The 27,198-nt window shown below is 39.9% G+C and overlaps 1 protein-coding gene and 1 pseudogene across 1 annotated transcript in view; both read left to right on the top strand.

The window, feature by feature from the left end:
* Window positions 1-2,859: 2,859 nt before the first annotated feature.
* The window catches only part of LOC129533805 (neurofibromin-like), a 170,391-nt gene continuing 146,052 nt past the window's right edge, over window positions 2,860-27,198 (top strand). The window contains exons 1-4 of the mRNA XM_063706522.1: window positions 2,860-3,092; window positions 17,715-17,769; window positions 20,795-20,913; window positions 22,748-22,827. The gene's annotated coding sequence lies outside the window, so the exon portion shown is untranslated. The remainder of the gene's footprint in view (window positions 3,093-17,714; window positions 17,770-20,794; window positions 20,914-22,747; window positions 22,828-27,198) is intronic.
* LOC129533811 (large ribosomal subunit protein eL21-like) lies at window positions 26,223-26,729 on the top strand (annotated as a pseudogene).

The raw sequence follows: 27,198 nt of genomic DNA, 5'->3' as shown, positions 1-27,198 counted from the left end.
AATAAATAATTTCCTTCTTAGTCTCTAGTACTTTTTCTTTGCTCTGAAGTATACTGTTTCTGATATTAATATAGTCATCCACTTTTCCTTAGTGAATGGTTGCATCATATACCTTTTGAATTTTTTTTTTGCTTTCAACGTGCTTAGATTGTTATATTCGAAGTAAATGCCTTGTACACAAAACAGTGTTAGGTTATGTTTTCTTTCTTTCTTTCTTTTTTTTTTTCTTGAGATGGAATCTTGCACTGTCGCCTGGGCTGGAGTGCAATGGCGTCATCTTGGTTCACTGCAACCACCACCTCCCGGGTTGAACCAATTCTCCTGCCTCAGCCTCCCGAGTAGCTGGGATTACAGGTGCCCGCCACCATGCCTGGTTAATTTTTTATATTTTTAGTAGAAACCGGGTTTCACTATGTTGACCAAGCTGGTCTCGAACACTTGACCTCTTGATCTGCCTTCCCTGGCCTCCCAAAGTGCTGGGATTACAGGTGTGAGTCACTGTGCCTGGCCTTTTTTTTTTTTTGAGACATGGTCTTGCTCTGTCACCCAGGCTGGGCTGCAGTGGCACAATCATGGTTTACTGCAGCCTGGACCTCCTGGGCTCAAACAATTCCCCCACCTCAGCCTCCCAAGTAACTGGGACCACACATGTGCACCATCACGCCCGGCTAATTTTTTTATTATTTGTAGGGACGAGGTCTTGTTATGTTGCCCAGCCTGGTCTCAAACTCATGGGCTCAAGAGACCCTTCTGTCATGGCCTCCCAAAGTGCTGGCATTACAGGCGTGAGCCACCATGCTTGGCTGTAGGTTACGTTTTTTAAATCTAGTTTGTCAATCTTTGTCTTTTTCTTTTTTTTTTTTTTTTGAGATGGATTATCACTCTGTCACCCAGGGTGGAGTGCAGTGGTATGATCTCGGCTCACTGCAACCTCTGCCTAGTGGGTTCAAACAATTCTCCTGCCTCAGCCTCCAGAGTAGCTATTACAGGCGCCCACCACCATGCCTGCCTAAATTTTTTTTTTTTGTATTTTTAGTAGAGACAGGGTTTCACCATGTTGGCCAGGATGGTCTCGAACACCGAACCTCAAGTGATCTGCTCTCCTCAGCCTCCCAAAGTGCTTGGATTATGGTTGTGAGCCATTGCACCTGGCCAGTTTTTGTCTTTTATTTGCTGTTTTTAGGTATTTGGGTCATTTACATAGTTACAGATGTTGTCAGAATCCTTTTTTTTTTTTTTTTTTTTGAGACAAAGTTTTATTCTTGCCCAGGCTGGAGTCCAGTGGCTAAATCTTGGCCTACTGCAACCTCTGCCTCCCGGGTTCAAGCAGTTCTTGTGCCTCAGTCTCCCAAGTAGCTGGGGTTACAGGCATGTGCTACCACGCCCAGCTAATTTTTATATTTTTAGTGGAGTTGGGGTTTCACCATGTTGGCCAGGCTGGTCTTGAACTCCCGGCCTTAGGTGATTCACCCGCCTTGGCCTCCCAAAGTGCTAGAATAACAGGTCTGAGCCACCACGCCTCGTTTTAGTTTTAGTTTTTTGATTGTTCTTTTTCCTGCTTTCTTTTGAGTTACTTGAACATTTTTGGAATCCCATTTTTCTTGTCGTATTTTTTTTCTACCCCAATTCACTATGCCAAAACCATTTTTCTTTATTGTATTTTATATCTGCTTATTTTAGTTCATTGATATGGTTTGGATATTTGTTCCGTTGAATTTTTTTTTTCTTCCTTTTTGAGACAAACTTTCGTTCTTGTTGCCCAGGCTGAAGTGCAATGGCGTGATCTCAGCTCACTGCAACCTCCGCCTCCCGGGTTCAAGTGATTCTCCTGCCTCAGCCTCCTAAGTAGCTGGGATTACAGGCATGTGCCACCATGCCCGGCTAAGTTTGTATTTTTAGTAGAGACGGAGTTTGTCCATGTTGGTCAGGCTGTTGTTCTCCAACTCCAGACCTGAGGTGATCCACCCACCTCGGTCTCCCAAAGTGATGAGATTACAGGCGTGAGCCACCATGCCCGGCCTAAAAATTGTTTTTGGGAGGCCAAGGTGGGTTAGTCACCTGGGGTCCCGGGTTCAAAACCAGCCTGGCCAACGTGGCGAAAACCCGTCTCTACTAACAATACAAAAATTAGCCAGGAGCGATGGCGGCACCCGTAATCCCAGCTGCTCAGGAGGCTGAGGCAGGAGAATCACTTGAACTTGGGAGGTAGAGCTTGCGGTGAGCTGAGATCATGCCAGTGCACTCCAGCTTGGGCAACAGAGCGAGACTCCGTCTCAAGAAACAAACAAACAAAAAGCAACAACAAACAAACACAAAATTTTTTCAGTTAATTCTGATGTATCTGTGAGATATTAGAATTAAGATATCTTGATGTTTGCATTTGTTTATTGCCTTTTTCCATTCAATTTGAAATCTTCTGGATTCTTCATATGTTTTTGGTATCACAAATAACTTTTGATTGAAACCTGGGCATTTTTGTGTTGTCATGAGACTATGCATCTTACTTAAACAACTGTTTTAGTTTTTTTGTTTTTTTGTTTTTTTTTTTGGAGACCGTCTTTATCACCCAGTCTGGAGTGCAGTGGCGCCATCTCTGCTCACTGCAACCTCCGCCTCCCAAGTTCAAGCGATTTTCGTGCCTCAGCTTCCGGAGTAGCTGGGACTATAGGCACCGGCCAACATGCCCAGCTAATTTTTATTTTTAGTAGAGGCGGGGTTTTGCCATGTTGGCCAGGCTAGTCTCCAACTCCTGACTTCTGGTGATCCACCCGCCTCGGCCTCCCGAAGTGCTGCGATTATAGGCGTGAGCCATCGCGCCCGGCCCTGTTGGGGATTCTTTTTTTTTGGTCTGTGTTCATCGGTGTCCTGATGTACTCACTTCCTCCATTCCAGGAGTAGGATACATTAGGCAAAAAGAAGAATACCCAGGGAATTTACTGCTATATTGTGCCTTGTGTCCTGTGATCCTGAGCTGATTTGCCTTCTCTCCACCTTTCAGAGAATATTCGTTTTATTTACAATGTTCACAGTTTAAATTTGTACTTCGTGGGAGGAATAGGGAAAAAGTATGTCCATTCCATCGTCCCGGAAGTGTAAGTCTAACCTTTCATTTCACTGAGTGTGCCCTATTTTTCTATTTCATTGACTTCTGCTCGATCTTTCTTTCTTTTGCTCTTCTAGTTTCTTAAGGAACAAGGTGAAGTCACTGATTTCTTTCTTGTCTAATATAGTCATGTAATTGTATAAATTTCTCTTTCAATTACTGCTTTAACTGTCTTAAAATACTTGATATATTTGTCCTTTTTTTACCCCTTGGTGTTATGGGTTATGTTATGTTATGTTATGTTATGTTATGTTATGTTATGTTATGTTATATTTTGAGACAGATTCTCGCTCTGTCGCCCAGGCTGGAGTGCAGCAGCGTGATCTTGGCTCCCTGCAACTTCTGCCTCCCGGGTTCAAGCAATTCTCTGCCTCAGCCTCCTGAGTAGCTGCGGTTACAGGCGCCTGCTACCATGCCCGGGTAATTTTTGTATTTTTAGTAGAGACGGGGTTTCACCATCTTGGCCAGACTGGTCTTGAACTCCTGACCTTGTGATCCACCTGCCTCGACCTCCCAAAGTGCTGGAATTAGAGGCGTGAGCCACAGCTCCTGGCCCCCATTGGTTATTTTAAAAGTATGTTTTGATTTCAAATATGGGGATTGCCTATTGATATTTTTTTCTGTCACTGATTTCTAAATTAATAACACAGTGGTAAGAAAAAATTCATGATAAGACTTCAAACCTTTTAAATGTACCAAGAGTTGTTTTTTTGGCCCGAATATGGTATATCTTGGTGAATGTTCCAAATGCACTTGAACAGAATGTGTATTCTGGTAGGTTGTGTAGAGTGTTCTAAAGTTAGTTAGGTCAGTTTGGTGTTATTCAAGCTTCTGTATCCTTACTGATTTTCTGTCTGCTGGTCCTGTTATTATTATCATTCCTTTCTTTTGAACATGATGTCGCTCTGTCACCTAGGCTGGAGTGCAGTGGCATGCCCAATCATAGCTCATTGAGCCTCCACCTCCTGGGCTCAAGTGATCCTCCCACCTCAGCCTCCCCAGTAGCTGGGTCTACAGGCATATGCTACCACACCCAGCTATTTTATTTATTTTATTTTATTTTATTTTATATTTTATTTTATTTTATATTTTATTTATTTTATTTTATTTTATTTTATTTTATTTTATTTTATTTTATTTTATATTATATTATATTATATTTTATTTTATTATTGGAGATGGAATCTCTCTCTGTCGCCCAGGCTGGAGTGCAGTGGCATGATCTCAGCTCACTGCAACCTCCATCTCCCGGGTTGAAGCGATTCTCCTATCTAAGCTTCCCGAGTAGCTAGGATTACTGTTGTGTGCCACCATGCGCGGCTAATTTTTGAATTTTTAGTAGAGACAGGGTTTCACCATGTTGGCTGGGCTGGACTTGAATTGCTGACCTCAGGTGATCCGCCTGCCTCTGGCTCCCAAAATGCTGGGATTACAGGTGTGAGCCACCACGCCTGGCCCACCCAGTTAATTTTTAAAACTCTTTTTGTAGAGACAGGGTCTCCCTGTGTTGCTCAGATTGGTCTTGAACTCCTGTGATCAAGCAATCCTGTCTCGGCCTCCCAAAGTTCAGGGATAACAAGTGTCATTCACCGTGCCTGGTCTGGTTCTATTACATAGAGAGGTTTGCTGAAATTTTAAAATATAATTGTGGATTCTTTCATTTCTTCTTACAGTTCTCTCATTTTTGCTTTATTTATTTTGAAGCCTTGTTATTAATAGGTAAATAAATGTTTAGGATTTTTGTGTGTTCTTGATGAATTAAACCCTTAATGTATATAAAATGATGCTCTTTTTTCCTGATAGCATTTTTATTTTTGTCCACTTTACATGATAGTATTATAACGATTTCAACTTTCTTTTGATTTTGTAGTGTGTAATAAGATCTTTTTTTTTGGCTGCATTGGAATTTTAATTTCTGATTGTAGTCATTTTGGTCATGGTTTACTCTGTTTTTTGGAGATGGGCTTTTACTCTGTCACCTGGGCTGGAGTGCAGTGGCATAGTCATGGCTCACTATGGCCTTGACCTCCTTCTGCCTTAGCCTTCCTGAGTAGCTGGAAGGACCACAGGTGTGTGCCACTACCCATGGCTAATTTTTGTGTGTTTTTTTTGGTTTGTTTTTTTTTTTTTTTGAGACGGAGTTTTGCTCTTGTTGCCCAGGCTGGAGTCAATGGCACGATCTCGGCTCACCCCAATCTCTGCCTCCCAGGTTCAAGCAATTCTCCTGCCTCAGTCTCCCGAGTAGCTGTGATTACAGGCATGAGTCACCATGCCCAGCTAATTTTGTATTGTTGGTAGAGATGGTGTTTTTCCATGTTGGTCAGGCTGGTCTCGAACTCCCGACCTCAGGTGACCTGCCCACCTCGGCCTCCCAAAGTGCTGGGATTACAGGCGTGAGCCACCATGCCAGGCCATTTTTCATGTGTGTGGTGTGTGTGTGTGTGTTGGGGGGTATGTATGTTTTTAGAGATGGGTTCTGCAATGTTGCCCACACTGGTCGCGAACTCCTGGGCTGAAGCGATTTTCCCACTTTGGCTGCCGAAAGTGCTGGGGTTACAGGCATGAGCCACTGCGCTCAGCCACTTTTCTTCATGTTTCTAGTGAATGATAGTTCATTAAAAGAGTGCCTTGTTATATATGCTTATAATTTCCCTCAAATATGTGAAAAGTTGTTGGCCATGATTTCTAAAAATTTTTTTTCTGTATTATCTCCTGTTTTGTGGCTCTAGTTACAAATATGTTTGGCCTCTTGAAGTTATTTCAATTATCACGTATTACATTTTTTAGTGTTTTTTTTTCTGTGTTTCATTTAGGTTAGTAATTTTGATTTCATGTGTTGCAAATTTGAAAGTGTATTTTTCATCTTAGACTTTGTAATTTTCATCTTTAGAAGTTCAAATTTTAAAAATCATACTTTTACTTAATATGTTGTTTCTTCTAGCCTTCTGATCATATGAAATATCATCATAATTGTTTTAAAGGACTTGTCTACCAATTCTATTTTCTGTTTCATTTCAAAATTGGTTTGTTTTTTGTTTCATTATGGGGTATAATTTCCTGCTTCTATGTAAGTCTTATAAATTTGGATTGACTTTTGAGCCAGTGTGAATTTTACCTTGTTTTCTAGTTTCTCTAGTTTTGTTTGCCTTTTAAAAATATTTGTGGACTTTGTTCTGTGGCATTATTAAGTTGCTTGAAAACAGTTTCTTTCTGTTGGGTCTTTTATGTTTTCCTTGATTGGACCAGGGCTGTGTTTAGGGTTAAATTTTTCCTCCTTCTGAAGCCTTTTCTCTCTTAGTATTCCAATGTCACATCTCCAATGTGATATAAATTATATCACGTCATTTCCTTTTGGACTTTTGGGTGTGGGTACTATACACATCCTTAAGTCAGTTCTGGATGCTATTACGTCTAATTGTTTTGGTGATTTCTCACCTTGCCCTTGGACAGCCCCTTTACATTGCAAGTGCTGATTTGTCATTCAACCAAAAGTTCTAGGGTGAGCCTTTGTAGATCTCTTCATTTCCCTCTCTCTCTCCAGCTCTCTACTCAGTGCTGGTCTCCCTTGTGAGCTCTAGGCACCTTGGCCTCCTTGGACTTCCAGCTCCATTTCCTCAACATGGGGAGACGACAGGCTCTGCCTGGGTTCCTCCTCCCTGTTCCACGACCTGGAAACTCTCTCAAGGCAGTAAGCTGGGCACACGTGTGGCCCGTTTGTTTTTTGTCTTCCAGGGATCACTGTCTTTTGTTACTTGTCCAATATCTTCAGTGCTGTTGTTTCATTCATTTTATTAGGTTTTTATTATTTCACACAAGGAGGCTAAATCTGGTCCCCTTTATTCACTCCATCTTGACCAGAAGTGGTATCACTGTGGTTTGAATTTACATTTTCATGATAACTGGTGATATTGAGCACGTTTTAGCTTGTGTGTTGGCCATTTGTGTGTTCTCTTTTGTGATGAGTTTGTTCATTTCGCCTTTACTGTTCTTTGTTTTCGTTTTTCATCTATTTGAGTTGCAGAAGGTGTTTATATGTCCTAAATACTCACCCTTTGTTAGATAAATGTTTTGTAAATACTTTCCCCAAGTCTATGTGGTTTACCTATTTATTTATTTATTTAATTATTTTTGAGACGGAGTCTCGCTCTGTCACCCAGGCTGGAGTGCAGTGGCGCGATCTCGGCTCACTGCAAGCTCCGCTTCCCGGGTTCACGCCATTCTGCTGCCTCAGCCTCCCGAGTAGCTGGGACTACAGGCGCCCGCCACTACGCCCGGCTAACTTTTTGTATTTTTAGTAGAGACGGGGTTTCACCGTGGTCTCGATCTCCTGACCTTGTGATCCGTCCGCCTCGGCCTCCCAAAGTGCTGGGATTACAGGCGTGAGCCACCGCGCCCGGCCTACCTATTTATTTTAACTGTACCTTTTGATGAGCAGAAATATTTATATCTGCTAGGTTTAATTTATCAGTGTTTTCTTTTGTAGTTATTGCTTACTGTGAGCTAAGACACTTTTGCCTAACCTCAAAGTCTTGAAGGTAATTTCCTTTATTTCCTCTAAAAGGGTTTGCTTTTGCTAATTTATATTTAGGTCTGTGATGCGTCTGAAGTTATTTTTGTAGGTCTGAGTTTTTTGCATGTGGCTATCCAGTTGTTTTTCACCATTTGTTGAAAAGAGTCTCCTTTTCTTACCGGGTTGCTTTGGGAACATCGCGTGGCTGCATAAGTGGGATCTCTTTCAGAAATCTTTATTCTGCTCCAAAAATCTGTTTGTCTAGCCCTGTTAGAGTATTCGGATTATTTGGTAACTTTATATTGTCTTGAAGTCAGAATTGCAAGTCCTAAAACCTTTTTCTTCTTTTTCGAAGTTCTGCATACTCTACGTCCTTCACATTTCCGTATAAATTTTAATCATCTCTTTTCTGTCTTCTCCAAAAAAGGCTGATGGGATCATGATTGTAATTGTCTTGAATCTGTTGATCAGTTTGAGGAGAACTGACATCTTAACAACCACTGAGTCTTAGTCATTAGTATAGTATATCTCTCCATTTATTTAGGTCTTTTTTGTTTTGTCTGAGCAGTCGTTTGTTGCTTTTAGCCTTTGGTCTCGCATGTCTTCTGTTTTTAAAATTACTTATTTTTTTTCCTTTTTGTTGAGACAGAGTCTCACTCTGTCGCCTAGCTGGAGTGCAGTGGCCCAGTCTTGGCTCACTCCATCTCCTGGGTTCAAACAATTCTCCTGCCTCAGCCTCCCAAGCAGCTGGGATTACAGGCATGTACCCTAAGCCCAACTAATTTTTATATTTTTAGTAGAGATGGGGTTTCACCCTGTTGGCCAGGCTGGTCAACTCCTGATCTCAAATGATCTGCCTGCTTCGGCCTCCCAAACTGCTGGGATTACAAGCATGAGCCACCACGCCTGGCCTAAAATTATTTTTATTTTTAAGTATTTTGTCTTTTTTTGATGCTATTTGTATTTTAAAATATTAAATACATTTTTCAGAAATTATGAAGTATTATAAAAATTTCTAATTTTTTGTTGGAAATAGAATTTTTGTATATTGACCTGTTTCTTACAACCTTAAGTCATATTAATTCTACGAGTTTTTTTAGGTACATTTCTTAGATTTTTCTAATAGATGATTGTCATAAAACACAGTTTTATCTCTTTTTTCCCTAGTTGTAATGCCTTTTATTCTCTTCCCTCACAGAATTGACTTAATCTTGTTTTCATTCTTTGAATACAGCATTCAGTGTTACACCACTAATTATAAGTCAGCTGTAGGGGTTTTATTGATGAACTTTATCAGATTGTTTTCAAATATAGGTTTTATTACTATTTAGATATGACAGGGACAACAGAACCCAACATGACCGCCATTGAAAAGATAGTTATAGTCACAGACCCCAAGAGGAATAGTCATGCCATGCCATGGAGAATACACAGTTGAGTAAGGTCTAGCCCTAGCTTCCTGAGGGTTTATGTCCTGAATGGATATTGAGTTTTCTCAAAAGCTTTTTCTGTATCTGTTGAGATAATGCTATATATTTAAAGATATTAATGTAAATTTCATTGTTTTATTTTCAAATGTTATACTAAATGCCATCTGGTGTCATGGTGTATTATTCTTTTTTTTTTTTTTTTTTTGGGAGATGGGTATAGTGGCACAATCTCTGCTCACTATAACCTCCGCCTCCTGAGTTCAAGTGATTCTCCTGCCTCAGCCTCCGGAGTAGCTGGGATTACAGGCACGTGCCACCATGAGCAGCTAATTTTTTTCGTGGAGACAAGGTTTCACCATGTTGGCCAGGCAGGTCTCCTGACCTCAAGTGATCCTCCCGCCTTGGCCTCCAAAAGTGCCAGGATTACTTTCGTAATCTGTGTGAGCCATCGCAACTGGCCTATTCCTCTTAATATATTGTTGGATTTAATTTGCTAATAGTAAATATTTGCGCATCTTTGTATGTGAGGGATTTTGGTGTAACCTTGCTGCTTTTTGTCAGGTGCTGGTATTTTTGGTATATGCATTGGTATTCTTCATGCTAAACTTAGAAAATGATTTGGGAAGCATTGTCTTCTCTGTTTTCTGGAAATGTTTGTGTGAGATTGATGCTATTTTTTCTTTAGTGTTTGAAGGAACTTATCAGTGAAAAAATCTGAGTCTAGAGTTTTCTTTTTGGGAAGGATTTTGATAATTCAACTTAAAATGCTTCTCAGATATTCTGTTTTATCAGTTTTGATAAGTTTTGTTTTCAAAGAATTTCTTCTTTTCATCTCAGCTGTTGAACTAGTTAGCATAAAGTCATTAATAATAATTTTTGGCCCTCTTAATACCTTTGGGATCATAGAGCTAATTCCCCTTTTATTCTTGGTAATTTGTATTCTTCCTATTTAAAAATAAATTAATTTCGGTTGCAGACTGTCAACTTTGTAGGTCTTTCCAACGTGTTACCAGAAGGGATCCCAATCCAGACCCCAAGGAGAGGTTCTTGGATGTCCTGCAAGAAAGAATTTGGGGCGGATTCATCAAGTGAAAGCAAGTTTATTAAGAAAGTAAAGGAATAAAAGAATGGCTACTCCATAGGCAGAGCAGTGCCATGGGCCACTGGTTTCCCATTTTTATGAGTATTTCTTGATTGTATGCTAAACAAGGGGTGAATTCTTAATGAGTTTTCTGGGAAAGGGGTGGGCTATTCCCAGAACTAGTGGTTCCTCCCCTTTTTAGACTATATAGGGTAACTTCCTGGCACTGCTATGGCATTTGTAAACTGTCATGGCGCTTGTGGGAGTGTCTCTTAGCATGTTAATGTATTATAATTAGTGTATAATGAGCAGTGAGGATGACCAGAGGTCAGTTTTATCACCATCTTGGCTTTGGTGGGTTTTGGCCCCCTTCTTTATTACAACCTGTTTTAACAGCAAGGTTTTTCTGTCTTGTATCTTGTGCCAGCCTCCTATCTCATTCTGTGACTTAGAATGCATGACTTACTGGGAATGCAGCCCAGCAGGACTCAGCCTTATTTGACCCAGCCCCTGTTCAAGATAGAAGCACTCTGGTTCAGAGGTCTCTGACAAAAGGACCAGCTTTGACTTCAAATTTTCTGTTACTTTTCTGTTTCATTTCTTCTGCTCTTATTTTTACTATTTCTTTTTTTTTTTTTCTACTTACTTTGGGTTTACTTTACCCTTTTATATATAGGTTCTTTAGGTAGAACCCTACATATTTTATTTTATTTTATTTTGAGACAGAGTTTTGCGCTGCCACCCAGGCTAAAGTGCGGTAATGCAATCTTGGCTTACTGCAACCTCCGCATCCCAGGTTCAAGCGATGCTCCTGCCTCAGCTCAGCCTCCTGAGTAGCTCGGATTGCAGCCATCCACTACCACGCCCAGCTAATTTTTGTATTTTTAATAGAGAAGGGGTTTCACGGTGTTAGCCAGGCTGGTCTTGAGCTCGCGACCTCAGGTGATCCACCTGCCTTGGCCTTCCAAAGTGCTGGGATTACAGCCGTGAGCCACCGCACCCGGCTGCTAGGTCATTAATTTTATATCTTTTTTTCTAATGTGGTTAGGGAACATAATCTGTATGATTCCCATTATTTTCATTCTATCGTGTCCAGCTTTGTGGCTCAGTATGTGGTCTTTCATGGGGAATGCACCAAGTTTACCTGAAAAGAATGTTTATAGTGGTTTTAACATTGCTAGATGATGATGATGACTATTATTATTTGGTCTGGTTTTGTCAATCACAAAGAGGGATGCTAAAATATCTTACCATGTTTGGGGCACTGAGTATTCTGACTGTTTATGCCTTATGCCAAATTTTCCTTCATGTATTTTGAAGCCTTGTTTTTAGGTGCATACATTTATAATTATTATGACTTCTTCATTGTCTGACTTACTGTGAAATGTCCCTCCCTCTCTTTACTATGTAGCCACTCACCGTCTTTTTGTTGTTGTTGTTGTTGTTTGTTTGTTTGTTTTGAGATGGAGTTTTAATCTATCACCCAGGCTGGAGTGCAGTGGTGTGATCTCGGCTCACTGCAGCATTTGCCTCCCAGGTTCAAGCAGTTCGCCTGTTTCAGCCACCCTAGTAGCTGGGATTATAGGTGTGTGCCACCATGCCTGGCTAATTTTTGCATTTTTAGTAGAGACATGGCTTTGCCGTGTTGGCCAGGCTGGTCTCAAACCCCTGGCCTCAAGTGATCAAGTGCCCACCTCGGCCTCCTAAAGTGCTAGGATTACAGGCATGAGCCACCACACACCCAGCCTATCCATTTACTTTGGACCTGTTTGTGTCTTCCCTTGAAGTGTGTTTCTTACAGACACCTTGTGATTGAGTTTTACTTTTCTATCTGTGCTAATACACTATTTTTTTTTTGAGACAGTCTCTACGTCACTACAATCAATTTTAGAACACTTGGATCCCCTCAAAAAGAAGCCCTTTGGCCCATTAACAGTCACTCTCCATTACCCTACTTCCCCAGCTCCTGGCAATCACTAATCTTCATTGTGTCTCTATCCCTATTTGTCAAATTTCATATAAATGGAATCATTTGGTGTATTGTGAGTGGCTTCTTTCTCCTAGCATCATGTACAAGCATTTGTTTTGTAGCATTTATTAGAACTTCATTCCTTTTTGTTGTCAAATAATATTCTATTACATGGCTATACTACATTTTCTTTACTCATTCATTAATTGATAAACATTTAAGTTGTATATACTTTTGCAATATTATGAATAGTGTTATTATTATGAACATTTGTCTGCAAATCCAGACATTTGTTTTCAATTCTCTTGGACCTAGGATTTTTGTTTCATGCTGCAACTCTGTTTAACCTTTTGAAAAACTGACAAAGAGGCTGTAACATTTTAAATTACCAGCAACAATATATGAAGGTTTTAATTTCTCCATCTCTTTGCCAACATTTTTTATTGTTTGGGTTTTGATTTTAGCTATCCTACAGGGCATGAGGTAGTATCTCATTGTGGTGTTGATTTTTACTTATCTTTTTTCATTATATTCTTTTGTAGACAGAGTCTCACTCTGTTGTTCAGGCTGGAGTGCAGTGGTGTGATATCTTGGCTCACTGCAACCTCTGCTTCCCGGGTTCAAGCGCTTCTCCTGCCTCAGCCTCCTGAGTACCTGGGATTACAGGTGCCCGCCACCACGCCTGGCCAATTTTTGTATTTTTAGCAGAGACGGAGTTTCACCATGATGGCCAGGCTAGTCTCAAACTCCTGACCTCAGGTGATCCCCCTGCCTAGGCCTCCCAAAGTGCTGGGATTACAGGGGTGAGCCACAGTGCCCGGCCCCTTTGTTCAATTTTTAACTGGGCTGTATAGCTTTTTATTTTTGAGTGGAAGAGCTCTGTATTCTGGATACAAACTACTTATCAGACATATGACTTGTAAATATTTCTTCCATCCTTTTACTTTCCTGATGATTTTGTTTGTAGCAAAAAAGTCTGTAGGTTTGGTAAATTCTAGTTATTTTTTCTTTTGTTGCCTCTACTTTTATCTAGTGTTATGTCTAAAAACTGTTGTTCAACCAAGTCCTAAAGACTTACCTCCTGTGTAAGTTCTAAAGTTTTATTGTTTTAGCTCTTACATTTAGGTCTGCGATTCACTTTTGAATTAATTTTTTAATATCAGGAAGGGTTTCAACTTAATTCTTTGGCACATTTCTCTAGCAATTTAAATATATTTCTTTACTCTTTTCAGTCTGTTTTTATAGTATTACCACTTCTGGCTAATATTGTACAAGTTGTAAAGTATACAAAGCTTGTAAGTTGTTCTTTTATATCACCTCTGTTTGTTGTCAGTTATGCTATTGTCATGTGTGTTGGAACTATGTACATTATAAGCCCCAGAAAACAACAATGTAATTTTGGCTTTCAATAATCATGTAATGTTAAGAACTTAAGAGCTAAAAGTCATCTAAGTTTACCCAGATATTTACCATTTGTGGTAGTCTTCTTTGTCTTCTGAAGATTTGCATTTTCTGGCATCATTTCTCTTAATCCTGAAGAATTTCTTTAGCCTTTCTTGCAGGGCGTATCTTTTGGTGATAAATTGTGCTTGCTTTCTTTTATCTGAAAGTATCTATTTCACCTCTATTTTTGAAGGGCATTGTGGTTGGATATAGAATTCTGTGTTGACAGTGCCTTATCTTTTAGCAAGGGGTATTTTAGTTTATTTTCTTTTGGCTTCCATATTTTATGATGAGAAATCTGCCATTTATCCAGTCATGGTTCCCTCTGTGTAATGTGACATTTTCTTTTGGTGCTTCAAGAGTTTTCCCTCTGTGTTTGCTTTTTAGCAAGGCATTTGACTATTCGAGGTTTGCTGAGATTCCTAAATCTGTGGATTTGTCTTTTTTCAAATTGAAGAAAATTTCAGCCATCATTTCTTCAAAAGTTTCTTTCCTGCCTCATATTCTTTCTGTCTTCTTTTTTAGGCCTTTGGTTATGTATGTAAGACCTTTTGGTACTGTGCTGTAGGTCCCTGAAGCCCTGTTTTTTTTTTGTTTGTTTAACCTCTATTTTCTCTTTCAGATTTTTTTTTTTTTTTTTGAGACAGAGTTTCACTCTTCTTGCCCAGGCTGAAGTGCAATGGTGGGATCTCAGCTCACTGCAACCTCTACCTCCTGGTTCAAGCGATTCTCCTGCCTCAGCCTGCTGAGTAGCTGGGACTACAGGTGTGTGCCACCACACCGGCTAATTTTGTATTTTTTAGTAGAGATGGGATTTCTCCATGTTGGTCAGGCTGGTCTCAAACTCCTGACCTCAGGTGATCCACCCATCTCGGCCTCCCAAAGTGCTGGGATTATAGGTGTGAGCCACAGCGCCTGGCCTCACATTAGATTCTATCTATCGATGTAGCTTCAAGTTCACTGACTCTTTTGTCATCTCAGATTTGTTGTTGTGAAGCTTGCCGAGTGAAATTTTCACTTCACATGTTGTATTTTTAGTATTTAAAAAATTCTTTCTATCTTTTTTTTTTTAAATTTGAGACCGAGTCTTGCTCTTTTGCCCAGGCTGGAGTGCAATGGTGCGATTATATTACTGCAGCCTCAAACTCCCAGGCACAGGTGATCCTCCTGTCTCACCCTTCTGAGTATTTGGGACTGCAGACTGGTGCTAGCATGCTCGGCTTATAGTTTCTTTTTTTGTTGTTGTTGTTGTTGTTGCTGAGACACCCTGTTTTATTATAGGTTGATCTTCGGTGGGCAGACTTGATTAGCATTTAGCGACATTTTTCTATAAAATTTCACATTATAGACCGGGTGCGGTGTCTCACGCCTGTAATCCCAGCACTTTGGGAGGCTGAGGCGGGCAGATCACGAGGTCAGGAGTTCGAGACTAGCCTGACTAACACAGTGAAACCCCATCTCTACTAAAACTGCAAAAATCAGTCGGGCGCGGTGGTGTGCACCTGTAACCCCAGCTACTCAGGAGGCCGAGGCAGGAGAATCGCTTGAACCCGGGAAGTGTATGTTGCAGTGAGCCGAGATTGAGCCACTGCACTCCAGCCTAGGTGACAGAGTGAGACTCCATCTCAAAACAAAACAAAACAAAAAAACACTTCACATTATAAAGGAAATGGTATAGTTTGCAATAGAGGAAAGAAATCACTCATAATCTTACCATCCTTACCACAGTCCTATTAATATATTTTGTGTTTTTGTTTTTTTTTGAGACGGAGTCTTGCAGTGTGGCCTGGGCTGGAATGCAATGGCGCCATCTTGGCTCACTGAAACCTCCGCCTCCTGGCTTCACGCGATTATCCTGCCTCAGCCTCCCGAGTAGCTGGGATTACAGGCGCACACGAAGCCCGGCTTATTTTTTTTTGTATTTTTAGTAGGGATGGGGTTTCACTATGTTGGTGAGGCTGGTCTCGAATTCCCGACCTCATGATCTGCCTGCCTCGGCTTCCCAAAGTGCTAGAATTACAAGCGTGAGCCACTGTGCCCAGCGTATTTTGTGTATTTTCTTTTAATGTTCAGTGATTTTTTTTTTTTTTTTTTTTTTTTTTTGAGACGGAGTCTCCTGCTGTCACCGAGGCTGGAGTGCAGTGGTGCGATCTCGGCTCACTGCAACCTCCGCCTCCCGGGTTCACGCCATCCTCCTGCCTCAGCCTCCCGAGTAGCTGGGACTACAGGCGCCCGCCTCCGTGCCTGGCTAATTTTTTGTATTTTTAGTAGAGACGGGGTTTCACTGTGTTAGCCAGGATGGTAGCTATCTCTTGACCTCGTGATCCGCCTGTCTCGGCCTCCCAAAGTGCTGGGATTACAGGCGTGAGCTATCGTGCCCGGCCCAGTGAATTATTTTTTTAACTTGGTTAAAATCTTTGTGAGTAGTGTATTAGTTACATCATTGTTAGGCCGTTAGACCTTTTTTTTTTTTTTTTTGAGACGGAGTCTCGCTGTGTCGCCCATGCTGGAGTGCAGCGGCGCGATCTCGGCTCACTGCAACCTCCGCCTCCCGGATTCAAGTGATTCTCATGGCTCAGCCTCCTGAGTAGCTGGGATTACAGGTGCCTGCCACCACGCCTGGCTAAATTTTTTTTTTTTTTTTTTGAGACGGAGTCTTGCTCTGTCGTCAGGCTAGAGTGCAGTGGTGGGATCTCAGCTCACTGCAATCTCCGCCTCCCAGGTTCAAGTGATTCTTCTGCTTCAGCCTCCCGAGTAGCTGGGACTACAGGCAGGCGCCACCACACCCAGCTAATTTTTGTATTTTTTTTTTAGAGATGGGGTTTCACCATGTTGGCCAGGATGGTCTCGATCTCTCGACCTTGTGATCCATCTGCCTTGGCTTCCCAAAGTGCTGGGATTACAGGTATGAGCCACAGTGCCAGGCCTAATTTTTGTATTTTTAGTAGTGACAGGGTTTCACCACGTTCGCCAGGCTGGTTTTGAACTTCTGACCTTATGTCATCCGCCTGACTTGGCCTCCCAGAGTGCTGGAATTACAGGCATGAGCCATCACACCTGGCCTATTTTTTTAAATTAAGACCTTTTTTAAATTTCTTTCTTTCTTTCTTTTTGGTTATAGCAGCAATGGGATGTTTGTGATTTTGTTCCTTTTATCCCTGCATCATGTAGTTTTTGAGTTATTGTGCCTAGATAATGTGCCTGATGTTAGGGGTAGCTACAGCCATGAAATGGAGCTTCTAATCTAGCGGAGGAGTTAACTTAATTACATAAATAGCTAATTGCAATTGTAATATATCCCAAGAAGGAAAGCATAGGTAAATCATCATATGGCACCTAACCTCATCTGGAGATTCAGATACATTGTCTTTGATGAAGTGGCTTTAAGCAAGGACCTGCCGGATACATAGAAATTATCCAGCTGCAAAAGAGGGTACAGTGAGTGATAATATTCCATTTAGAGTCAAACCAACCCGTTAAAAGCCTTTGAAGTGACAATGAGCTCTGGCAAATTTATAGAAAGAGGAAAAAGCCAGTGTTGCCCATGAAGTGAAATGTTGGAAGGAGAGAAGGTGGTGGAGATAAGAAAAGGCTATATGATATAGGGAAACTATTGAAGTGTTTTTGTTTTGTTTTGTTTTGTTTTGTTTTGTTTTTTGTTTCTGAGACGGAGTCTCGCTCTGTTGCCACGCTGGAGTGCAGTGGTGCGATCTCGACTCGCTGCAACTTCCACCTCCCGGGTTCAAGCGATTCTCCTGCCTCAGCCTCCCCAGTAGCTGGGATTACAGGCATGCGCCACCACGCCTGGCTAATTTTTTATTTTTAGTAGAGACGGGGTTTCTCCATGTTAGTCAGGCTGGTCTCGAACTCCCGACCTCAGGTAATCTGCCTGCCTCGGCCTCCCAAAGTCCTGGGATTACAGGCATGAGCCACCGTGCCTGGCCCGTGGCAGGAGTTTAAAAGTTAAAATGTACTTTAAAAAAATTACTTGTTCTCTGAAGAAGATCACATGTCGTCAAGAACAACTGTTTGTGAAGAATGTTCCTAAATATTCTTGGGGGGCAACTAGTACAAATGCTGCTCTCACATTTTCAGCAGTTTTGAAGTTGCAGGGAAGATATTACATTTTTGATAATCTGAAATATTTCTTCATTACGTGTTTCTTTTCTTGTTTATAGAGATGTGAACTTTGTCCCCGTAAGGATGGAGCTTTAAAAAGAACAGATAATGGGGGTAAGTGCAGAGATTTCTTGAAAAAATTTTTATTGAAAACTGGGGCGGTGGAGTATTTTCAAATATCTGGTAGTTTATTTTATTTCATCAAATTAAAGTGTTTTCTACTCATTTTTGACAGTAGTGGCTATAATTTATAAATCATTATTATGTATTGGCCCACAATTTTTCTACTTTGTGGACAAACTTAAGCATTGGCTACTTTATGCAGAATGATTTATTAAATACATACTTCTAATTAAAATTCTTATTTTTTTGGCTGGGCGAGGTAGCTCACACCTGTAATGCCAGCACTTTGGGAGGCCGAGGGTGGTGGATCACCTGAGGTCAGGAGTTCGAGACCAGCCTGGCCAACATAGTGAAACCTGGTTTCTACTAAAAATAGAAAAATTAGCTGGGCGTGGTGGTGCATGCCTGTAGTCCCAGCTACTTGGGAGGCCAAGGCAGGAGAATCACTTGAACTCGGGGGGCGGAGATTCCAGCGAGCTGAGATTGCACCATTGCCCATTAGCCTCCATGACAGAAGGAGACTGTCTCAAAAAAAAGAAAGTGTATTTTGTTAAATGGATATAGTTTCTTGTGTTAGGAATTTTTTTTGAAAAATGAGCCACATTTTGTTGTTGTTGTTGTTAGACCTAAAATCTGTTTTAGATTCTTTTTTTCTGTTTTGTATATCTCTAGACAGATGATGTTTCTAGTGAATGTTAATTTCATTTAACTCTGAGGATCTTTGTGGCTGGAATATAAAGAAATGTTGACTTTTAGGCTGGGTGCGCTGCCTGACACCTGTAATCCCAGCTCTTTGAGAGGCCAAGGTAGGAGGCTCACTGGAGCGTAGGAGTCTGAGACCAGCCTGGGCAACATAGGGAGACCTTGGTCTCTGCAAAAGTAAAAATAAAAAATAAAAATAAAAAGACTTAGTTCCACATGGTGGCACGTGCCTGTAGTTCCAGCTACTTGGGAAGCTGAGCAGGAGGATGGCTTGAGCGTGGGAGGTGGAGGCTGCAGTGAGCCATGGTCACACCACTGTACTTCAGTCCCTGGGATGGGTGAGAGTGAGACCCTGTCTCAAAAAAAAAAAAGGAAAAGAAAAAAAGAAATGCGGACTTCTGTATCACATTTTGGTATGCTTTCCTATGGACCCTTGTGCATTGCTCATTTTCTTCTCCACTTTTAGTTATCTTTGTTAGAGAAATCGTATTTTTGTACATGTAGCTCAGTACTATTCTTGAGATGTGTAGACGTGAGTTTATTAAGCCGTGGCATACATGATGAGGCAGCTAAAAAAAGTAGAGGTTTAGCTATTATTACTATACTCTTCTCCATTTTGGGTAGCCACCTCTAAAGTAGTTTTGGCATAGACTAGAGTAATGGTGTGAATAAATGGGAAAAATACAATGATTTTGGCTAGCTATATATATTATGCAGTTTAATCTTCAGACTATGTTATACAGTCAGATTGTACAAAATTTAAAGATATATTGAAAACCCTTCCTGTTACTCCTCTTCCCCATCTGCCCAGTTTATCAATAGCTTTCCTGCTACCATATAATTATTTACTTTCTTGCATATCTTTCTAGGTTTCTTTTGCATATTCAAATGTGAATGGACAAATACTTCTTTACTCCCTCCATCTTTATACAAATGGGTTAATATTATATACTCTTCTGCATCTTAATTTATTTCACTGAACAATTTATCTTTTTTCTTTTTTTTGAGACTTTTCTTTTCTTTTTTCTTCAATTTTCTTTGTTTTTGAAGCTTCGCTCATTCACCCAGGCTGGAGTGCAGTGGTGCAGTGTCCGCTCACTGTAACCTCCACCTTCCCGGCTCAAGCCATTCTCCTGCCGCAGCCTCCCAAGTTGCTGGGATTACAGGTATGCGCCACCACGCCCAGCTAATTTTTATATTTTTAGTAGAGATGGGGTTTCACAATATTGGTCAGGCTGGTGTTGAACTCTTGACCCCAAATGATCCTACTGCCTCGGCCTTCCAATGTGCTGAGATTACAGGCGTGAGCCACCGCACCTGGCATGAACAATTTATCCTGTTATCAGTATAGAGCCTTTTTTTCCTTTTTAACCATGTTATCTAATCAATCAGTTGTTGATGCACTTTCTGATCTTCTACTTTGATGACTAACTCTTTTATATATGTCATTTTGCTTGTATACAAGTATATCTGTAGGATTATTAATTTCCATAGGTGGAAACATTGGGTCAAAGGAGTTTTGCAATTAATTTTGATGGATAGTCCCAAGTTATTCTCCCTGTAGTTTTACCAATATATGTTCCCAGTTTTACCAATATATGAATAAAAAAGCTGTTCCTTATACCTTTGCTTACCTAACAGGTGAAAATTTGTATATCCAAGCAGTCGTTTTGCATTTCTCTTAATATTAGTGAAGTTGACATCTTTTAACAGTTTGAAGAGCAATTTGTTTTTTTCTCTTCTGTGGTCTGCTTTTTGACTTGGTTGTTGATCTTTTTTTTTTTTTTTTTGAGATGGTCTCCGTCTGTCATGTAGGCTGGAGTGCAGTGGCTTGATCTTGGCTTACTGTAGCCTCTGCCTCCCTGGTTCAAAGGACTCTCCTGCCTCACTCACCTGAATAGCTGGGATTATAGGCACACGCCACCAGGCCCAGCTGACTTTTTAATTCTTAGTAGAGATGGGATCCACTCACCTCAGCCTCCCAAAGTGGTGGGACTACAGGCATGAGCCACCATGCCCAGCCACAGTTGTTGATCTTTTTAGTTTGATTTATTGGAGCATTCATAAGGAGCCCCTTATATGTTATTATGCTGTTTTGATATGAGTTGGACTAATTTTTGCCCATCTGGTTAGTCTTTATTTATATTGTGCTTTTTAAAAAATTTGTTTACCATGCATGGGTTTTTTATTTTAATTTTGTACAATTTATTAGTCTTTCATGATGTCGGTATTTTGAGTTATTAGTTAGAAAGGCCTTCACTATTCCAAAGTTTTGTTTTTTTTTAAAGTGACAGGTTTTCATTCTGTTGTTCAGGCTGGAGTGCAAGTAGCAGGATCCTAGCTCACTGCAGCTTTGTAGTCCCGGGCTCAAGTGATCTTCCTGCCTCAGCTTTGAGAGTGTTGGGATTACAGGAATGAGTCACTGCACCTGGTGTAAGCCTTCCATCTTATTACATGTTTTGTATTTGTCTTTCCTATTGTGGTTTGTTCCACTCGTTCCATTCTACCCTCTCTATTAGCTTTTTAAAAAGTTAATGTTACTATGTGCTTCTTTCCTCTTTCTGAATCCTCTGAAACTCAGGATACTGTAAATTCACTTGTCCATCTCCTGACGTATGTTTTATTTGTCATGTACTTTCATTCTCTGTTTCCTTAAGAATTATAATGGTTTTGGGCCAGGCGCGGTGGCTCACGCCTGTAATCCCAGCACTTTGGAAGGCTGAGTCGGGCAGATCACAAGGTCAGGAGATCGGGACCATCCTGGCTAACACGGTGAAACCCCGTCTCTACTAAAAAATACAAAAAATTAGCCAGGTGTGGTGGCAGGCGCCTGTAGTCCCAGCTATTTGGGAGGCTGAGGCAGGAGAATGGCGTGCACCCGGGAGGCGGAGCTTTCAGTGAGCCGAGATCATGCCACTGCACTCCAGCCTAGGTGACAGAGGGAAACTCAGTCAAAAAAAAGAAAATATTTTAAGCTATGTGGTATCATTATGCCTCTCCCACTTCAAATGCTTACTAACTCTGAGAGCATCTTATAATTACATTTTTAATTTGTGTGACTACTTCTTTATTATTTTTGCATCATTAAGTATAAATTTCTTGAGAAACAATATCTATTTTGCTTAATTTACTTACAGTGTGTTGGGCTGCCAACACAAAATTTGTGCTGAATAACTATTCGTATGTTAATGGATAAATTTAAGAACAATTGCATCTTTCAAGAAAGTATTTCCAATTTATTTTCATTGGAAATACTGACATGTTCAGAAGTAGAAAAAAATAGAGTAATCTCCGAAATATCCTTGTTTTTTGATTGAGAGAGACATAGAAAATGGCAGTCTATTTATTTATTTATTTATTTATTTATTTATTTATTTATTTATTTATTTTTGAGACAGAGTCTTGCTCTGTTGCCCAGGCTGGAGTGCAGTGGCGCCATCTCCGCTCACTGCAAGGTCCGCCTCCCGGGTTCACGCCATTCTTCTGCCTCAGCCTCTGGAGTAGCTGGGACTATAGGTGCCCGCCACCACGCCCAGCTAATTTTTTGTAGAGACGGGGTTTCACCGTGTTAGGCAGGATGGTCTCCACCTCCTGACCTCGTGACCTGCCCGCCTCGGCCTCCCAAAGTGCTGGGATTACAGGCGTCACTGTGCCCGGCAGAAAATGGCAATCTTGTTCAAGACCTGAATGCATCTAAATATTACTTCATAAGTTAGTCAGCGTTACTGCAAGATCAAATGAAACTCTCCCAGAAGTCCTATCAAAACAGAAGGTGAGCTAAACAACAAACAAGCATGGTGTTGTTCTTAACACATTCGCATAACGAGGGATTTGAATTAACCCTCGATTGTCACTTTATCTGAAAAGTAAAAACAGAAAGAGAGGGTGGAGGGAGAGACAGGGAGGGAGAGACAGAGAGGGAGAGAGAGGGAGGAGGAGAGAGATATATCGTTCTGTATATATCCCTCTCTTAAAGAGTATGCGTACTCTCTTTCTTTGCTTCTACCTCAATGTCTTAAAATATCTATATTCTGTGAACTCACTTGTTTAATTCACTTTAGGAAATACTTGTCCATGACTCTTGTAGGAGTCTAACTATAGAAAATGGTAAGTTTTGGGGCCTTTTTGGGGGAGTCCATAAAATAGTATCTAGTTTTTGATTATACACAAATATAGTTTGGAAACAGTACAGAGGGAGATCCTAGATAAATCTTCATTATGGGTTTTTCTTTTCTTTGTTCTTTCTTTTTTTCTTTTTTTTTTACAGTCAAGTTGTCACCTATGTTGCTCCAGCTGGTCTTGAACTCCTGGGCTCAAGCAGTCCTCCCGCTTCAGCCTCCTGAGCAGGTGGGACTTCTGACATGTGTCAAGACACTGGCTTATGGGATCATTTTGTTTTGTAATTATTGATTTGCATTTACCTTAATAAGAACCAGTGGCATAGATATTGTTAGTAAGAAGCTCTTTCCCAAAAGACAGATTTGAATCTTTCCCTGACATATGAGCATACTCATAACTCTATCACAAGACCAGAAAAATAAAAATAATACAATAGAATGCTAAAATACAATTTGCAAAAGTGATGAATTATGACTCTTAAATATATATACACACATCTATATACATATACACACATGCACACACACACATATATATACACACAAATCATAGACACTTTAACTCTCAATGAAGGAATCAGGAAAATGTTATAATAGGTTCAAAGAAGTCTTTATATATGTAAATATAGCCATATGTATATATAAATATAGCCATATATGTACACACACACACACACACACACACACACACACACACAGGAGAGATGAGGAAATGCAATTTTAGGTAGACTCACAACTGCGTTTTTCGGCATAGGAGTAAGGGAGGATGGGGTGACAGGATACCTGAGAGGGAAGTTAATGGACCTCCAGAAAACAGAATTAATTTGCAGATCTATAGGCAAGAATTCTTTTGCATTACTAGCAATTATTTACAACTTACAAAAGTATGTAATAGCTCAAAGGTAATAAAAGGCAAAGTGAAAGTGTGTGTTCTAAACAATGTATGATTTTCCACTGGAGACCAGTAATCTTTTCAGCTTATCCCAAATTTCCTTACAGGAATAAGAATATTATATTAATATGTAATCGTCATATTAAAATCAAAAAATTTTACAGCTTTAATTGAACTATATTGAAAAATGTTCCTGCTAATTGCTCAACAACTGAATCTGATCATATTGGAACTCATTTCTACTTCCCCAAATTTGAACGAAAGCTGTACAGCAAAGAAGGCGTGAAAACTTAATTCTCTCTTAAAGAAATAGTAGTGATGTTTTAATAATTTAAGAACAACTGAATGAATATATATAAGTAAATGAACAAAGTTATCATGCCTCAAAAAGAAGGTGGAATCATATAAAATATATATCTTATTTTTGTTTTTGGTAGTGGGAACACATGCTCGTACTCCTAGTCACACAGCCTGCAAGGCACACCTGCTACTATACAAAGCTGTGGAGCTACGATGTGTAACCCTGAGGGTGTACGCTCCCTTGAAAGGCACCCCAGATTCTCCTGGGGGAGAACAGATATTTTCCTCACTACTGTAGTTCCACCCACACACTGAGAATGACTGCCATATTTCACCAGCATCAGTGATGAAATGGGATTATGCCCTTGTCATTATCACTTTCAGTAGAAGGAACAGCTTGAGAATCATGTGCAAGAAAAGCATTTCACAAAAAACAGAAACAGACATTTAAAAATCCAGTTTCATTATTAATTATCCCAACACTTTATGATAATATTTATAGTACAACATGTTTTATGTTTATTTTTTGACAGAAAATAATTCTGGATATTGGTGGGGTACAATGTGATGTTTCAAAGGTATACATAGTGTAATGATCAAGTCAAGATGATTACCACCTTCGTCCCTTTAAACATTTATTATTTCTTTGTGGTGACAACATTCAAAATCTTCTCTTCTAGCCATTTTGAAATATGCATTATTTATTGTTATTTGCTATAGTCACCCTACCTTATAATAGAGTACCAGAATTTATTTTTCCTGTCTAACTGTAACTGTGTATCCATTGACCAAATTCTCCCAGTTCCCCCAGCCTCCCATCCCCAGCCTATGGTAACCATCATGCTACTATTTCTATGAAATCAACATTTTTTATATTTCACATATAATTAAGATCATGTGGTATTTGTCTGTGCCTGGTTTATTTCACTTAACGTAGTTGTCCTCAAGGTTCATTCATGTTGTTGTAATGACAGGATTTCCTCCTGTTTTATGGCTGGATAGTATTCTTTGTGTGTGTGTGTGTGTGTGTGTGTGTGTGTGTGTATAATTTTTTATTCATTTATCTGTAGATAGGCATTTAGGTTGATTGCATATCTTGACTATTGTAAATAGCACTGTAATAAACATAGGTGTACAGATATCTCTTTGACACACTGATTTCTTTTCCTATGGATATATAACCAGTAATGGGATTGCTAGAAAGGCTCAAAGAACTCACATTAAGAAAAGGACAGTCTTTTTAAAAAAAATTGTATAGGGAGCCAGGCGCGGGGCTCACGCCTGTAATCCCAAAACTCTGGGAGGCCGAGGTGGGCGGATCACCTGGGCTCAGGAGTTCAAGACCAGCATGGCCAACATGGCAAAACCCCACCTCTACTAAAAAATAAAAAATAAAAAAAATGACCCAGGCATGGTGGCAGGTGCCTGTAATCCCAGCTACTTCGGATGCTGATGCAAGGGAATCACTTGAACCTGGGAGATGGAGGTTGCAGAGAGCCAAGATTGTGCCACTGCACTCCAGCCTGGGCAACAGAAAAAGAAGATGTAAGAAAAACTGAATATACATATGCAGAAGAATTTAACTAGACCCCTATCTCTCACTATATACAAAAATTAACCTAAATGATTAAAGACATAGCTATAAGATCAGAAATTATGAAAGTACTAGAAGAAAACAGGGAAATGCTTCATGAAATTGGACAGTGCAAAGATTTTTGAATAAGACCTCAGAAGCACATTCAACAAAATTAAAAAAAAAAAAACTAAACAAAGAAAAAGCTTTATATCAAACTAAAAAACTTCTGCACAGCAAGGAAAACAATCAATACAAGGAGTAAAATGAAGAGACCACCTATGGAATGAGAGAAAGCATTTGCAAACTCTGCATTTGCAAGGGTTACTATCCAGAATATACAGAAACATAAATAACTCAAAAGCAAAGCAACAACAACAAAATCAGATTTAAAAATGAACAAAATACCTGAAGACATCTCAAAAAAGACATACAAATGGCCAACATATATATGAAGCATGTTCAACATCACTAATCATCAGAGAAATGGAATTCAAAATCACGGTGAAATACAACCTCACATTTGTTAGAATGGTTATTATCAGAAAGACAAAAAGTAACAAATGTTGATGAAGATATGAAGAAAAGGGAATTTTATACACTGTCGGTGGGAATATAAATTAGTAAAGTCATTACACAAATTGTGATGGAGGTTCCTCAAAGGCAGAGTACTTTTAAGATATTGGAGCAATGGAAGCAACATGTATAAGAAATTTGCTCAACTTCATTAATAAACATTTAAATCAACATGGGATGCCATTATTTCTCTATCAAGTTAGCAGCATTTCTTGTGTGTTTATATGTATGTGTTTTAAATTATTTTGATGAAAATATATAGTGTTTCACCTTTCGACCGGAACTGCCATCTTCCAGTAATTCGCCAAAATGACGAACACAAAGGGAAAGAGGAGAGGCACCCGATATATGTTCTCTAGGCCTTTTAGAAAATATGGAGTTGTTCCTTTGGCCACATATATGCGAATCTATAAGAAAGGTGATACTGTAGACATCAAGGGAATGGGTACTGTTCAAAAAGGAATGCCCCACAAGTGCTACCATGGCAAAACTGGAAGAGTCTACAATGTTACCCAGCATGCTGTTGGCATTGTTATAAACAAACAAGGGCAAGATTCTTGCCAAGAGAATTCATGTGCGTATTGAGCACATTAAGCACTCTGAGAGCCGAGATAGCTTCCTGAAACGCGTGAAGGAAGATCAGAAAAAGAAAGAAGCCAAAGAGAAAGGTACCTGGATTCAACTAAAGTGCCAGCCTGCTCCACCCAGAGAAGCACACTTTGTGAGAACCAATGGGAAGGAGCCTGAGCTGCTGGAACCTATTCCCTATGAATTCATGGCATAATAGGTGTTAAAAAATAATAATAAAGGACCTCTGGGCTATAAAAAAAAAAGAAAAAAAAATATATAGTGTTTCTAAAAGGATAATAATCATTTACAGATGCGCGTTAGGGAATTATAAATTATTCTGATCCAAATCTTTGAATTATTTTCTCCTTAAAAAAGGTATCTTCCTTTTAATTCCTTCATTTCAATTTTAGAAATAGCCAAGAAGGACATCATCAGGGATATAAAAACTTCATATATCAAAATATAATTTGCAAAATTATTTATAGTAGAAAAAAGTCTGACAATATTGCATAGGATAAAAGCCTATAAAAATCATGTTTATAAAATATTTATAAAATATTAAAAGCTATGGGAATTCCGTTCATGATACAATGTTAAGAGAAAAAAAATCAGTTCCACAGTATGTTTCCAAAATTGTATTACCCCAAAGTTGAGAACAACAGTTCCTGAATTCCACTCACCATATGGGT

The sequence above is a fragment of the Gorilla gorilla genome, chromosome 4 (genome assembly GCF_029281585.2).
Source record: "Gorilla gorilla gorilla isolate KB3781 chromosome 4, NHGRI_mGorGor1-v2.1_pri, whole genome shotgun sequence".
In the NCBI taxonomy this organism is placed as follows: Eukaryota; Metazoa; Chordata; class Mammalia; order Primates; family Hominidae; genus Gorilla; species Gorilla gorilla.
The sequence above is the reverse complement of the archived record's forward strand: the minus strand, read 5'-3'. Positions and strand labels throughout refer to the sequence as shown.